Source organism: Anguilla anguilla, chromosome 1 (assembly GCF_013347855.1).
Source record: "Anguilla anguilla isolate fAngAng1 chromosome 1, fAngAng1.pri, whole genome shotgun sequence".
Lineage (NCBI taxonomy): Eukaryota > Metazoa > Chordata > Actinopteri > Anguilliformes > Anguillidae > Anguilla > Anguilla anguilla.
In genome coordinates this window covers 13,571,741-13,585,872 of record NC_049201.1, presented here as the reverse complement: position 1 = coordinate 13,585,872, position 14,132 = coordinate 13,571,741, and positions in this window count along the sequence as shown.

The following is a 14,132-nucleotide window of genomic DNA, read 5'->3' as shown; positions in this document are numbered from 1 at the left end:
TTTTAACCCCTTGAATGTGGCAGTTACTTTTCAACAGAGGTAAAGTATATAAATAAGCTGAGGTACAAGTAGATGATTTGCACTTGTAATACAATGTAGGCCTATGTGATATTGATGGAAAAATAAATGATCAGATTTGAAAAATAAAAAAACCTACGGATGTTGTTTATGCATTTCTGTTCATCCTGATGTTGCACAAAGGAATGAAATGAGTCATTAAAAAAAAAAAAAAAAACATTGTACAAAGAGATAATCCACACTCCAGTATTAACCTACATTGAGGTTTCAACCCTGCTTTTAATAAATACGGTGGTGATTGGCTTTCTCAGACTGAGTTTGGACATCATTATCATAAATTGTTGACTATCAGGCTTGGTTGAGAGTCAAGGTGATCTCACAGCCTTTAATGTGCGACCCAACTGTTTCATTAGTTGAACACACCATGCTCAGTCTATCTTAATTATAATGTTTTCGAAGCCCTGGACCTTCCAGTTCAGTGCTTTTTGTTGTTCTCATGGGCTCAGTACAGCTGACAAAATTCACAATTCACTCCATTCCAAAACAAATATATATTCCCTTTGAATAAGGATTATTTTTTATTTTTTGCAAACTTGCTACTGATATTCAGTCTTAGATCACACTGTTGCTATAGTTATTGGTTGCCATCTGTCTATTCTAACTAGTGTCAACCCTCAAGAAGCATAGACAGGATGTTTTTTTTTCTGTATGTACTTCTGGCAATTTGCCTGTTGAACTGAATTTTTTTGTCAACAACTTTAGGGTCACGATGTAATGCTGTCTTAGCTTACTAATCGGTGTCAACATTGACAGTTTCAAAACTGTGTGCTACTCACTGGCTTGCTAATTATGGACTTCCTTTAGCTATAGCTAGAAAAAATCCACTATCTCTTAAAAGTTACACCAACCCGTTATTTAAAAAGAATATTACTAACTACTGAATGCAACTGGAACTGTGTGTTTCACATTTGTACCTCTATTTCATAGCTAAGCATTTGAATAAAAGACTGAGAATTGGAATGCCCAGAAATGTATATATTTTTTTTAATACAACTGTTTCTTTTTAAAATGAAAAAATTTAATACCACTAACTCACTCTCTTTGCAAACACTGTGAAGGTCTGTGAATTAAGTTAATGATTGTGATGCTCTATTATTTAGGCACATTCTCAATTATAAATTGAAATGTTTGCTTATGAGAAGGGTCTTGGGCAGGGCTTGGAACCACCCCTCACAGCTGTCTGTGTACCACTCAGATGGAAGTACAGATAAACAGGGATGCTGAACGTGTGTGTGACTGGCGTGTTGTTGTCATTTTGACACTGCTGCTTTGATGCGATCTTGATTGCTCCCCCTAATTTATGCTAGCCTGGCTACATACTGTGCACACACAGAATGATATGGAGCTATCCAGACAGGTTCTCAATCCTTGAGTATATTTTCATTTGCATTAATTGGTTTGTTTTTGCAGAGTGGTAGAAGTATTGATTTCGATCAATAAACAATTACTTGCCATGCAGTGCATTCAGATGTGTACACGTGTAGAATGAATCATATGACAAGTTAAATGAGCAACCTGCTGCAACCAATGTGTTTAAACATTCCGATTAACTGCTTGGACATAGATAGATAGTTTTGTGCAGTTGATAATGTTCAGTTAATGTAAGTGTATTATGCATGTATCTATGCATGTGATGCAAGTTGGTTGAATTGATGTATCTATTCTATCAAATATGTGTTGTTGATATAAAATGAAAAAAGACTTAAATCATTTCTTGCCCCTCTGCGCCTATACCAATGACCTTTTTTCAAGATAAACCATTAATTATTCAGTTAGAAATACAGTAGTATAGTAAGCTGTATATTAAAAATGAAAAATGAAAAACAATATATTTACTGCAGACCTGCTGTAATTGCTTTCATGGGAAAAAGTCTAATAGCTCATTTGTGATCTTTTAAAAAAGTATAATATTGCACAAGTACACACTAGTTCATATGGTGTGTTTACATAAGCAAAATTACGCAGTGAAGATCAAAGTTGTTCATATAATTCATGAGCAAGGTTAAAAGCTGCTATAAATAAACATCTTCATTCAACCAAGCGAGCCTCTCTTAGAAGTTATGGGTATGAAAGCAAGGTCACCTGGCTTAATAAAGGTTTTCCATGTCTCTGCTAAACACACAGGATCAACACACTGTTTCCCTGTTCTACACGATAACGAGCAAACGAGTTCATTCAAAAGTCCTCTCCAGGAAGAGAAGTAGGAGATGCGGGTGAATTCCAGCGTTCTTTCCGTAGTAAATATCATATTTTACGGGTAATCTCTGTTCTCCAGTTGCGGTGCCTTGGGATTTCCCCCGGTTAGAAAGCCCTTTACGCCGTTTGTCTTTCATTCCCGCTAAAAGACAAGCATGCGTTCGGTCCCCGCAGGCATCAATAATAACAATGACTATCGAGAACAGGTAAGGCAAGACTATCTGCAGGGAACCGGATAATGAACATGCAAAATCATTCCTCACAAATATGAAATGCCTGCAACCCAAATATTCTCATTTTTACGAGTGGAATCATTGCTCACTTTCCAGTCAGATTCATAAAGCAGAGTAGTCACTCCTGTCACTGGTGATATCGTTTAAACGCAATATTATATATTTTTAAATTAGATTGCTTGAAACATAACACCAGGTTCCACAATACCATTTTCATCACTATTTTATGCAGCAAAGTGTGTATGAAGTATCATCAAACTGAGTTAATGTTCAATTAAAATATCAAATAATAAAATCATGGCAGTAGATACACTGAAAAATGGCAATGCTTTTAATAATTTCTGGAGAAGGATAGTAGTATGTATTTCTTTCATGCAGGTCTTTGAAAGGATTTTATAATTGAACTTCTGAATACTTATATAAGCCAACGTTATACTGATCTCACGTAGAACATGAACTATATCGGCACTACAGGCTTACTGGCTTTCAGGCATTTACCCAAAACTTAATTACATTTAAAAAAAATATCTTCCCTTTTGACACAATTGACAGTGGAAGATGCTGCTACTAACTCTAGCATTGCTCACAAATTTACATCATGTCCACTGAACAGCCAGTTATGCAGAGAGAGAGAAAAAAAACAACATTGGCAGATTGATTTTCCTGCTTGATTGGAAAGCCCAGTAATAACTGTTGAAGCTCAGTACTGTTGCATCACAATGTTGTGACACCCTCCGTACATTCAGGGTGCAATCAGTCAACCAGTAACTCCACTGGAGGACTGTGCAGCAGAAGGAGAATGCAGGTTATCAAAAATCAACTTGCATAGTTACCACTGAGCGATGTACAAGTGTAATATATACATAATTTTCCACAAACTGTCCAGGAAGTGTGTGTGTGTGTGTGTGTTTATGTACATGTGGGCCTGTTTATTTCTACCCAATGAAACATTTGGGTATACTTAGGTATATTTCTGTATCTAAAGCAGAAATTTTCATTTGGCTAAAAATGAAAGAGATTACCCTTCTGCCACTACTGGTTTAAAAATGTTGTCCCCTTGTTTGATGTTTCCCTTTCATCAGTGGTAAACAAGTATCTTAGCCTAATTAACCAAAGCTGGAAATAGAATGGCTTGTTCAATATTCAGTGAAATAAGCAACTCTTGGAAGTCAAGGTTAGTGAATTAAGTTTGATACGTTCCAGTTAATTCTGTCTTTACTAGTAATTAAGACATGTTGAAAAACCTAATATGTACTCCCACTAAATGTGGCTTCCCCACTAGTCTGCATGAGCTGTATTGACCAGGCATGTAATGAACAGATGGGGCTGTACTGGGTCTAGGTTACGGCTGTTCTATCCGTGGGATGGACCTCAGGTTTATGTTCATCCCTCATATCTCTTTCACCCACGCTGTTTTGTTTTCTCAAACAAAGACTTGAGACTGTTGAGGGAAATTTAATATCAGAGGCACAGGACAGCCTTTCTCTAACAGTACATTGTTAAAAATAAACTTGTGCAGAACAACTGATTTAACTCTTTTAAATGCCTTTGTGGAGCTGCTCATCAGAGCTGGCAGGAGTCACATTTAAACAGAAATAACTTGGATCACGAGGCCTTATGGAAAGACACAAGTGACAGTTTTGCCATGAAAAAACAGTTTGTTGATTGCAGTGTTTGTTGTCAGATAATTAATGCATTAGAATAAGGAGACGTGAAAACATGAGACAAGGAGCACTAAATCGACATTTGCAGCACGTTGTAGCTCCATGCATTATCAGGTTAAAGAAGAGATGCTACAGTATGTCAGATCATCATGTATATTTCCAGTTGGCAGTCGAGGAAAGAAAATGAAAAAAAAAACCTGCATAATTGAAATACAAATTATAATAAGATTCACATAATTTATGGCCTTGTCCAAATAATTGCATCATCATTGCAGCAGATATTAATGACCAAAATGGGAAGACTGATTTGCAGCAATTCAGTTTCAATTCAGTCTGAATATGTGTGTGAATGGAGCCAGTCATTGGTGTTTTTAAAAGCATCAGTGTTGTCTCTCTTGCCTGAGGATCTGTCTGCAGAGCAAACCTACACAATATGTTCTGTCCTCTGCTATCAGAGCATAAGAGAACCAGCGGGGACATTATGTAAATGTCACCGATGAGAAACACACACAGACCATTTTGTCTCGGAAAGGTTTTTACTCATTTCAGGGCTCGCGAATCCTCTTTATAAAGCGGTCTCCGAAACTTTGAAATGCCTCCATGTCACTCTTGAAACAAATAGCAGCCTACATATGGGCCAGGGGGGGAAAAAATGAAAAGGCCCAAGACCCGTTATTTATGTCTCATTTCTCTGAGGTGTTGGGAGCTTCTCTGAAGTCAGTACGTGCTACCTGCGTGGCTCCATAATCCCACCTCAATTACTCTCTTTGAAACACGAGGCAGGCAATATCAAAGATCTTAGTGGATTAAATTTGCAAATAAACAAGAAGAAAAGTTCAGCATGACAACTACGGTTTCAGCATTATGTGGCACTGACATAATAGCTTTATACGCTCATGCCGGTTACAAAAAAAAGAAAAAAACTACCACAGACAGGGTTCTGTGAGTTCAGTGTTACCATGTTGATTGTAACCAAGGATAAATTCATATAAAAGCTACTGAAACATAGAGTAGTTTATCAAATAAGTCCTGCAGCTGACATTTAACTTGAACGGACATTTAAAAGGATTGACTTTCTGTCAGTTATAATAGGCAATGTTAATCAAAGCAGTAAACATTTTTCTTCAGCTTAGAAGCGTGACTCCGCTGACATCACACAAACACCTGTTCAGTTTTCCCAGGAACAAAGAGACTGAATGTCATTGAATGTCAAACAGGCTGTTTGGACTCACAACTAGCATTACAACTTTGGAACAAGGCACAAGAGTAAACATGTCACAGATGAACTTGACTGCTTGAATTTGACATCAAAAACATGTGTATTATGCCTACGCTTTTCTGAAGCATATCCAAGGCCATTTGGTTGAGCTGGTGGCATATTATTTATACATTTGGTCCAGAATATGTATGCAGGGATTTGCACGCTTAAAACAAATGTAACATATCTATTTATCTAAGCAACAGAAATGATTATTTTGGGACTTATCAAATAGTAGATGGTAGCCCAGCTGATCAAACATCAAGCAAGCTTGCAAGCTAATGCAGTACATTTATTTCACTTATTGATTATCTTCACCCTTTAAGTAGCACCAACTTTTTGTAACACAAGCCTGAAAATGACTTACCAAAAATAGAATGGTTACTATTCTTGAACCCTTTTAACTCCAGGTATAATTCTGGTCTCTTGAAAGGTAACTCTTGGGAGTTTGTTTTCCAAAAGCAAAATTACAGAAGCTCAAACACAGTGGAAGTGGAAGTTTTTTCCTCACCAAAAAGATTATTATTTTTTGAGTGGGTGTCAGATGCTTGTGGCTGTGTCTGGTTGGCTTACAAACACAATGCAGCCACAGCCACAACACTGGACAAATCCTGATCCAAATTTGATCATGCCACCACCAAAAATGAGCATTTTGTATAGTTTTTTTTGTCTTAGCTATGTCTAGGCAGGTTTACGAAAAGGCCATTTGAAGACTCCAAAAGGACACTTGGTAACCAAATGATATTATGGGTCTTTATGAGGTGTAAAATGATAAATATTGTAAACTATATGCTCATGGTAGAAGTATGCTTAAAAGGAGATTGCTTTTCCCACTGCTTGTCACCCTCTTCTTCAACAAATGGATTCTTCAACAAAAAAACTCCTCTACTGAACATGCCTGTTCTGCTGTGGATTCCAAGCTGATTTCACCATCCTTCTCAGAAATATTATTCACTCAGATGAGTGATTTCTTCCAAGGCCTCCATATGCCGAGTCTTCTGTTTAGACTTTGCCATTGAAAATTCATTTTTTGTTGTAAAACAGCAAGTTTATAGGTGGGCTTGTTTCATTCCAGAGAACCTGTACAAACCGGAGATAACATTATTTTGTATGCAATTCTTTTGGTGTGTATGTAATGGTAAAACAACTGCAAACCAAACAAAGGAGGCAAACGGAACAGGATGTTCAATGCAGGAATTTACACACAGGTCCCTTGGCTAACAGCAAGTCAAATTTGCAACAGACTATATTACTGGCCGTGCCTTCTCTTTAACCAGAGTGTTGCTTGGGGAAAAGCATGGCTACATTGATCTGAAGAAACTTAATAGATCTTCAAAGAGACATGGAGATTCAAAGGATCATGTGCATTCAGAAATACATTTGCAAAAACTGGGTGAAATTGCTTGTGTTGACCATGCTGTGGATGATGAGGCTCATATCCAATTGAAAAGGCCTAATTAAAATGTGCAAAAGAACAGAGCAGTTTTAAAAGGCTTATTGACGCTGTGGCCTTTTTGGATTGTCATCAATTGTCATTTGGGGGCCATGATGAAAGTGAAAACTCGCTGAACAAGGGGAATTACAGAGTACTCTGTGATCTCATCGCCGATTATGATCCAAGCCTGGCTTCTCAGCTCCACAACCCATCATCTGTGTTCTCAGGTTTTTCACAGAACATTTAAAATGATTGCACATTTGCTTGCTTCTGTGAAGGGATCTTACACAAGATCAAACAACAGATAGCAGCATCCCATTTCTCTACAGGGCAAATTGGTGAAACAACTGACACTGACCAGCATTCTCAACTGACATTGACCACCATTCTCAGCTATCAATCCTGGTTCAGTTTGTGGAGGAGGTGGGAGAAATTCAGGTGTGTTGGGGGGCTTGTCTTTTTAGAAGAGACAGGGTGTGCCAGAATGACGAAAACTGCCCCTATATGTTGAAATGTTAAACATGTGAAACTTCTCTTCAAGGCTAGTCAGGACTGTAGCTGATAACTGTTTGAAAAAATGCCTTGTATTGTTGAAGAAAGTGAAGATGCTGATCCAGTCACCTTAGGCAAAGGACACCCGCATGTTTGCGGATTTTGAATTTGATCCTTTACTTTTCACATTTGAGCAGGTCTTCTCCAATTCTGATGTTGTATTCAAAGTCTTACAGCACAGAGCAATGTATGTGATGTTATGCCAAGGCAGGATCAAATTTACTTTACACCCATTTAAGAAAAAAATGCATAATAATTCAGCCTGATATTTGACAGAGCAGAAGTACTGACACATGAGGCAGTCCCCAAAGGAAGAGAAAGGATTAGAGCCCTCAAGATGTTCTGGAGCAGTGCAGGGCTCTTTAATGTTTTCAGTTCTCGACAGTCTGATTTCTCAGATCATTCGGCGATACGCTGACACGAACAGCTTGAAATTTCTGGGGTTGCTTCATGCAACCAAGTTCAATGCTATGGATGAAACGCTCTCTGAGGTTGTGTGCTGCAGGGCGAGGCTCAGAGTTATGGCCACGTCTTTTTGGTTGATTGACTCAAATCAGCGCCACAGGTGTTTTATTCTGGCTGAGGACTACAGGAGGGGGGCAGCACTAAACTGTGTGATCTGCTGCTGTTCTTCCAAGCTGAAGAAGTTCACAAATCAATACATAAGGTGTATAAACTAATCAGCTTAGTGGCAACCATTGGTAAAACTTATTCTGGGGCAGAGTGCAGTTTCTCTGGTCTCTGATGGATGAAAATGTACACCAGAAGCATCATGGGACAAACACAGCTTTCTCCTTATACTTAAGTGCTTGTACTCAAAAGGGGAGTGATAAGAAATTACAGAAAAACCATGGTATGATGACGTGAATGACAGCTTTTCTACTAAAAAACAGAAGAATAGCCTTATTTTTAAGGTAGCATCTTTAAATTTTGCATATTTCTTTAACTGATTTGATGCATGTTGCATTTACAACGGTTGTAATATATATGAACTAATGCATCATAAAAAGTGAATTAGACCGAAGCTTGAATTAAAATATTAAATAATGCAAATAAATACATTCAAACTTATACATGAAGTTATTTTTTCAGTAAAGATCAAGGTTATGTATAGATTAGGATATGAGTTGTGAAAGTGGAGACATGCTTTCCACCTATCACAGCCTCAATACTGCCAGTGAAAAGCTGCTCTCAGCCAATCGCAGCCCTAATACTGCCAGTAGAGACCTGTTCTCAGCCAATCACAGTCCCAGTACTGCCAATGAACACCTGCTCGCTGCCAAGCTAGCCCGACACTGCGTCCTTTTAACGGCCTGGTCTCACTCTCTGCTGCCAAGCACATCCTGAAACATGAAGCACTTTGTACTGCAGTTAAAAATCCAGAGGTTATTGGTTGCACTCAGGTTTAGCATAGCAAGTTATCATAATGGATATGGTCAAATGTACACAGAAAAAATACAAATTTATGATTTGTATAAATTCTCAAAGCAGGTCGAGGTTCAGTCTTCAGGTAAACTCTGACCCACCTTCTGGTCTGGGAATTTTGCTGGGCTGGGAAGCCAATAACATAGGCCTAATATCAGGTAGGGTAGGGATAGGATGGCAGTGATAAAAAATTACATGAGTGTTATGAAAATAAGTGCAGGCGTACTGTAAGTTACTGGTTTTTCCGGGTGTTTATTAAAAGTAATTATTTGTAGGAACTCGTATGAAATATTTGTTTCAATGCAGGCAATAGGCCGTTGACTTCAAAATAAGGGGCAGCACATTGAAAATGCTGACCATAGATTTAATGACTTGCCAGCTAGGCCCTCAAGGAGGGACGTGCAAGTAGAAAAATATGCTTTCTGTTCAAATTTGTAGTGTTTAATGCCTACTGTGTCTTCTTGGATGAAATTACAGCAGCCATGTTAATGCTTTTTTCTGAACAAGACCTGCTTTCTCTGTAATAATAATAATAATAATAATAATAATAATAATAATAACAATAACAATAATAATAATAACATTTTCAACAGTGACCGACAAGCTTGATGGATTACAGGCTATTCATTTGAATTACAGGGTTATCATTTGCATGCTCTCCTCCAAATTCGTTGAGGTCTCATATGCATAACATCAAAAATGCATGCAGCATATATTTAGGTTAACCTATAAAAAACCTGCAGCCACTGCATCATTTCAAGTTAAATTAATACTGTCGGTTGCCTTGGTACTTGGAGTATTTAAAAAATCCATTCATAAATTGGGAGAATTTTTAACATAATTATCTATACATTGTTGTTTTACTTTATTTACTAGACATAAATACATTTACTAGTAAAAATTGTAGCTGTGTAACATTCTGCCAAGTTTTAAGATTCTTGTAGGAGTATGTGATTATTTTAATCTTGTAGGATTATTCTTGTGTGATTACATAATTGGCTTTTCTGCCAATTTTCTTTTCTCATTTTAATGAATGAGAAACTTTTTCCCTATTAATAAATTTAAATATATTTTCTATTTTTCTTCTTTATTCTGATATTCACTTCTTTTTTTATAGTTCACTGCCGATGTTATTATCCAGACGAGCAAATTTGAGTTACTTTGATTGAGCCAGACTAAACATGATTATTGGTCCTCAGACTCCGTTAAAATGATCATTCTCATGAAGGTAATTAAATGAGAGAGGCTTTAACGCAAACCATCATGGAAAATGTGATGTCCTTGAAAATATGATGATGTCTGATGATGTTCCAGTTCCCGAGGATATGTTGAGATGAAAAGAGCTGAGTGTTAGATTTTTATATGTGATTTGACTGTGAAGTTACTGAAGCTATCGCAGTAGGAGTCTCACAGGTTTCAGAAACATGCCCTTACTGGTGTTTCAAGCACCTTTTTTGTTTGTTTCCTTTTACATTAATTCTGCATGGGCTTGTTTCTCGACTGGATATACTTGAATAGATTCTGAAACTACTTTGGACCAGGTTGGAATGCTTTGCAGATCTGGGATTCACACAGATCAGCATGCGCTCAGTGCAAAAAAAAAAAAAACATAATACCAATGGTCTTAGCATGAAAGATGTCCAAACATACAGTACTCTTGTGATGGGTGTGTATGCATGTTCAAAACACAGGGGCTGTGAAAGGTTAGGCTAAATAGCAGCTTGTGCTTGGATCTTTGACTGACTAGGGAAGGTAACCTGATTGTCAAGGTTTGTGCTCTTTCTGTGAAGTTTGTACATCAAGCAACAGATTTCAAGCAATAGGCTAATTAATACTGATTCTCGGCTACTTCATAAGTAATGGAGAAAACTCCATGGATGTGCTTAGAGCAGCTGGTCCCGCTCATTTGCCATACACTACCATACCTGCCAAATCTCAGTTCACCCATGAGATGTTTGCAACCAGCCTGACTGTCTCAGAGAAATGCAATGAATATCTTGTTTGCTATTATTCCTAGCACTGGGTCCCATGTTCCCCTGCTAACTATACATTTAAAATCAATTTAGCTTGTCTCCTAATCACGTTTACCCCATGAGATACCAATAGTATTTCTCCAAATATTATTGTAATTGATTTGTTTTATGAACTCTGAGGGCATCTGTAGTCAGGAACAGATGCGTACGGGGTGATACTGTGCTATAATGGTTAGCGAGCTGAGCTTATAGCACAAAGGTCTGTTTTCCCAGCTGGAGCACTGCTGTTGTAGACACTTACCCTGAATTGCGTCAATAAAAATATCCAGCTGTGTAAATTGATTTGGATGTAAAAATGTAATTTTTTCCGTTTTGTTTTGTAAGTCGCTCTGGATAAGAGTGGATGCAACAATTATTTGTAATTTACAATAATTTATTTTGATTTTTATGGTTGTTTTCACAGTTCCAAATTAACTTTCTGAAACAAGGCTTCCTGGTCTTTGTGCATTGTGAATAGCTTAAAATACTAAGCATGGTCTCGCTTGGCTAACACTTGATGTGAATGGTGAAGAGGGTCATTGCACAGTACACGGTCCAGAAGAGATATAGCAGCCATGATGATATAAAAAAAAAATTAGGAAATCTGAAATACATTGGTCAGGGGCTGGGAGAAGCAATCTGTGATTTGGCCTGGCTATTTATTGTATCTTGGATAATTTATTCAGAAAATGCACAATGAAGAAATCCTTTACCAGTTCAAATACATTGTTTTGTGTTTGACACTCAAATTTCAGACTGACGTGTCAAAAAAGATCAAAAGCGTGGCAATAAACACCTTGAATGCAAAAGCAAGTGGCCAAAAATAGACACTTCAACCGCAACGGCTAATTAAATGAACACTAGAAAATGGCATGATCTTGTAGTATATGTATGTTATTAGCTGATTATTAAACTAAAATGGCAGCCTGGTATGTCACACACAGGTTACAAAGAATCCAGCAAACATGGTGGCAGGGTATTTCCTGTATAGGAATAATAATAACGTATTATTGTAAGGCATTATTGTAAAGAACTGAAATTTGTACTATAATAACAATAATAGATTGTTCATTGACTATAAGGATCTACACTATCTGCAGTTCGTCATGGAATATCACTCATTCTGCAGCTCTGTCTCTTTCCATTCCATCCATACAGGTTTGCCTTATGTTAAGGCCCAAGAGTAGTTCTTTCATTTAATCCTGACGTCTGATTTCAATTTGTGAAACTATTTCGCTCTTCAATTAGATTTCGAGGCTTCGGAAGATGAATTTGATCAGTCGAAGTTGAGGACGACGCTTTATGCAGCGCCCTTGTGGAAAGGGAAGAAAAAGGGTGGATTCCTTCTGGGCTGAAGTAGAAAAAGCGAAAAACAGCCAAGGGAGGGCAGAGGTTTCCATGCTTGACAGAAATCATGAGGGCTGTGTTGAATATTGCCCCGCAGCAATTTGGATTGCGAAAGAGCCTTCTGCGTGGTTAGGGAAATCCACATGGACTGCAAGAGGAGCACGGGGACAGGCATCACTCACAGCGTCGTCCAATCGCAAGCTGAACAGCCGAATAGCTTTGAGGTCACTCCCTCAGTGCTGAAGAGCGCAAAGGAGGACGCACATGAATACAAAGTGCAAGCAGATCCGCACCTCTCTTTTTCTGATGCCATGACTTTGTTTTTGTTTGTGACAGAGGCAGAACAGGTATACATTAAAAACTTTATTCCAACTTTTAGCTGTTTTAATTATCCATACCTTTCAAACATTTTCACAGGGGACCCCACTGATGTTGTTCTTCTTGGGTTGGCAGAAACACAACCACTGTGTATTATTACCAGAGGATAGAGTCCTTATTTTCTGCAGGATTTGGATGAGATAAGATGTTATGGTAGAATATGAACTTGAGTGAACTGAGTGAATGAGTGAACTGATTCACCTTGTTACAGGTAAAATGAATGAAAACCAAAACTTCTGTGTCAAAACAATTTTGTACACAGCAGGAAAATATAAAAAAACAACAGCGCAGCATTCATATCAATCCATTCAGAGGATTCTCCTGGGCAGGGTCAATATAAGTCAATATACTTTTTCATGAGAACAATATGGTATCAACACACACCACTGCAGTTGACGTCTCTGCTGCATGCAGGTTCAGTTTAAGGATTTTGGTTAATGGACACTAAGAGTTATGAGTAGAATTTGTGTGCAATTCAAAATAGGCTTTTATTAATTTGTTTGTTAAAATATAGCTAACCTCTCTACTGAGGTATTCACCATGCCATAGGCTGAGAAGATTCTGTCACTGCATGGAACGCAAGTAAATATTTTGCTAACTAACTTCAGATGGGCAGAATACATTATGATGTATTATTAAAGACTCCAGAACGGTCCTATTCTCTTGATATTCTTTAAAACCTGGCAACAAAAATACACTTGTCACAATTTATTATTCAAAAGACATTTTAACAGCCCTATTGAATGCTAAATATCAGTGAGACATGCTTTATACCTGAGCATGCAGTACATATCCGTTTTTATGTTCATGGATGATGCTTTGGAATCAAAATGACACCCGAGGCAAAACACAGGACATGTATTCATTTCACCACTGTTTTGATAAACAAAACTATTTCTGTTCATTGTGTTGTTCCAAAGATCAAAAAATAAATTGCAATTATACCCATCTTGAACTGGGATGGAAAACTATGCTGTACAGATAATTGAACAATTATAATGAGAGTAATTTCTCATTTCAGGAAAATATTTTCAGCGTGATTGAATGAAATGCATTAAGTTTACAATTCACAAAAGAGTCCTGCTTCCTTCTGGATTCACAACATGTCTGAAAGCAGTCTGTATTGTTCTCTGAGGGAAGCGACATTTCCATTATGTTTTTGAAGTTGCTTCCTAATGAAAGGAATAGATTACAGAAAATGCATGATTCTGAAAACATCAGTAAGGCTGGAAATGGGTATTTATAACACAGCTTTTACCGAAAAAAAAATAAAAATTTTATTTTACATATTTTTTTATTTCTTCGGCTCTCTTGGAAAACCCATTAAAATTATTGCATTTTCTACCTTCAAAAACAGATAAATTACAGGAGGTCCCACAGGGCTTGCATAAAGCAGTAAATAGGTCTGACAGTCCTACTCTCTCAATATCTGAGATGTCCTTTCGTATTGCATCAAACACCCAGATTCCAGCCATTAGCCCAGTCATTTGTTGCAATATAATTTGACACTACAGTAATGTGTTGTCTCTCTCCAGAAAGATTTTCCATAACCCA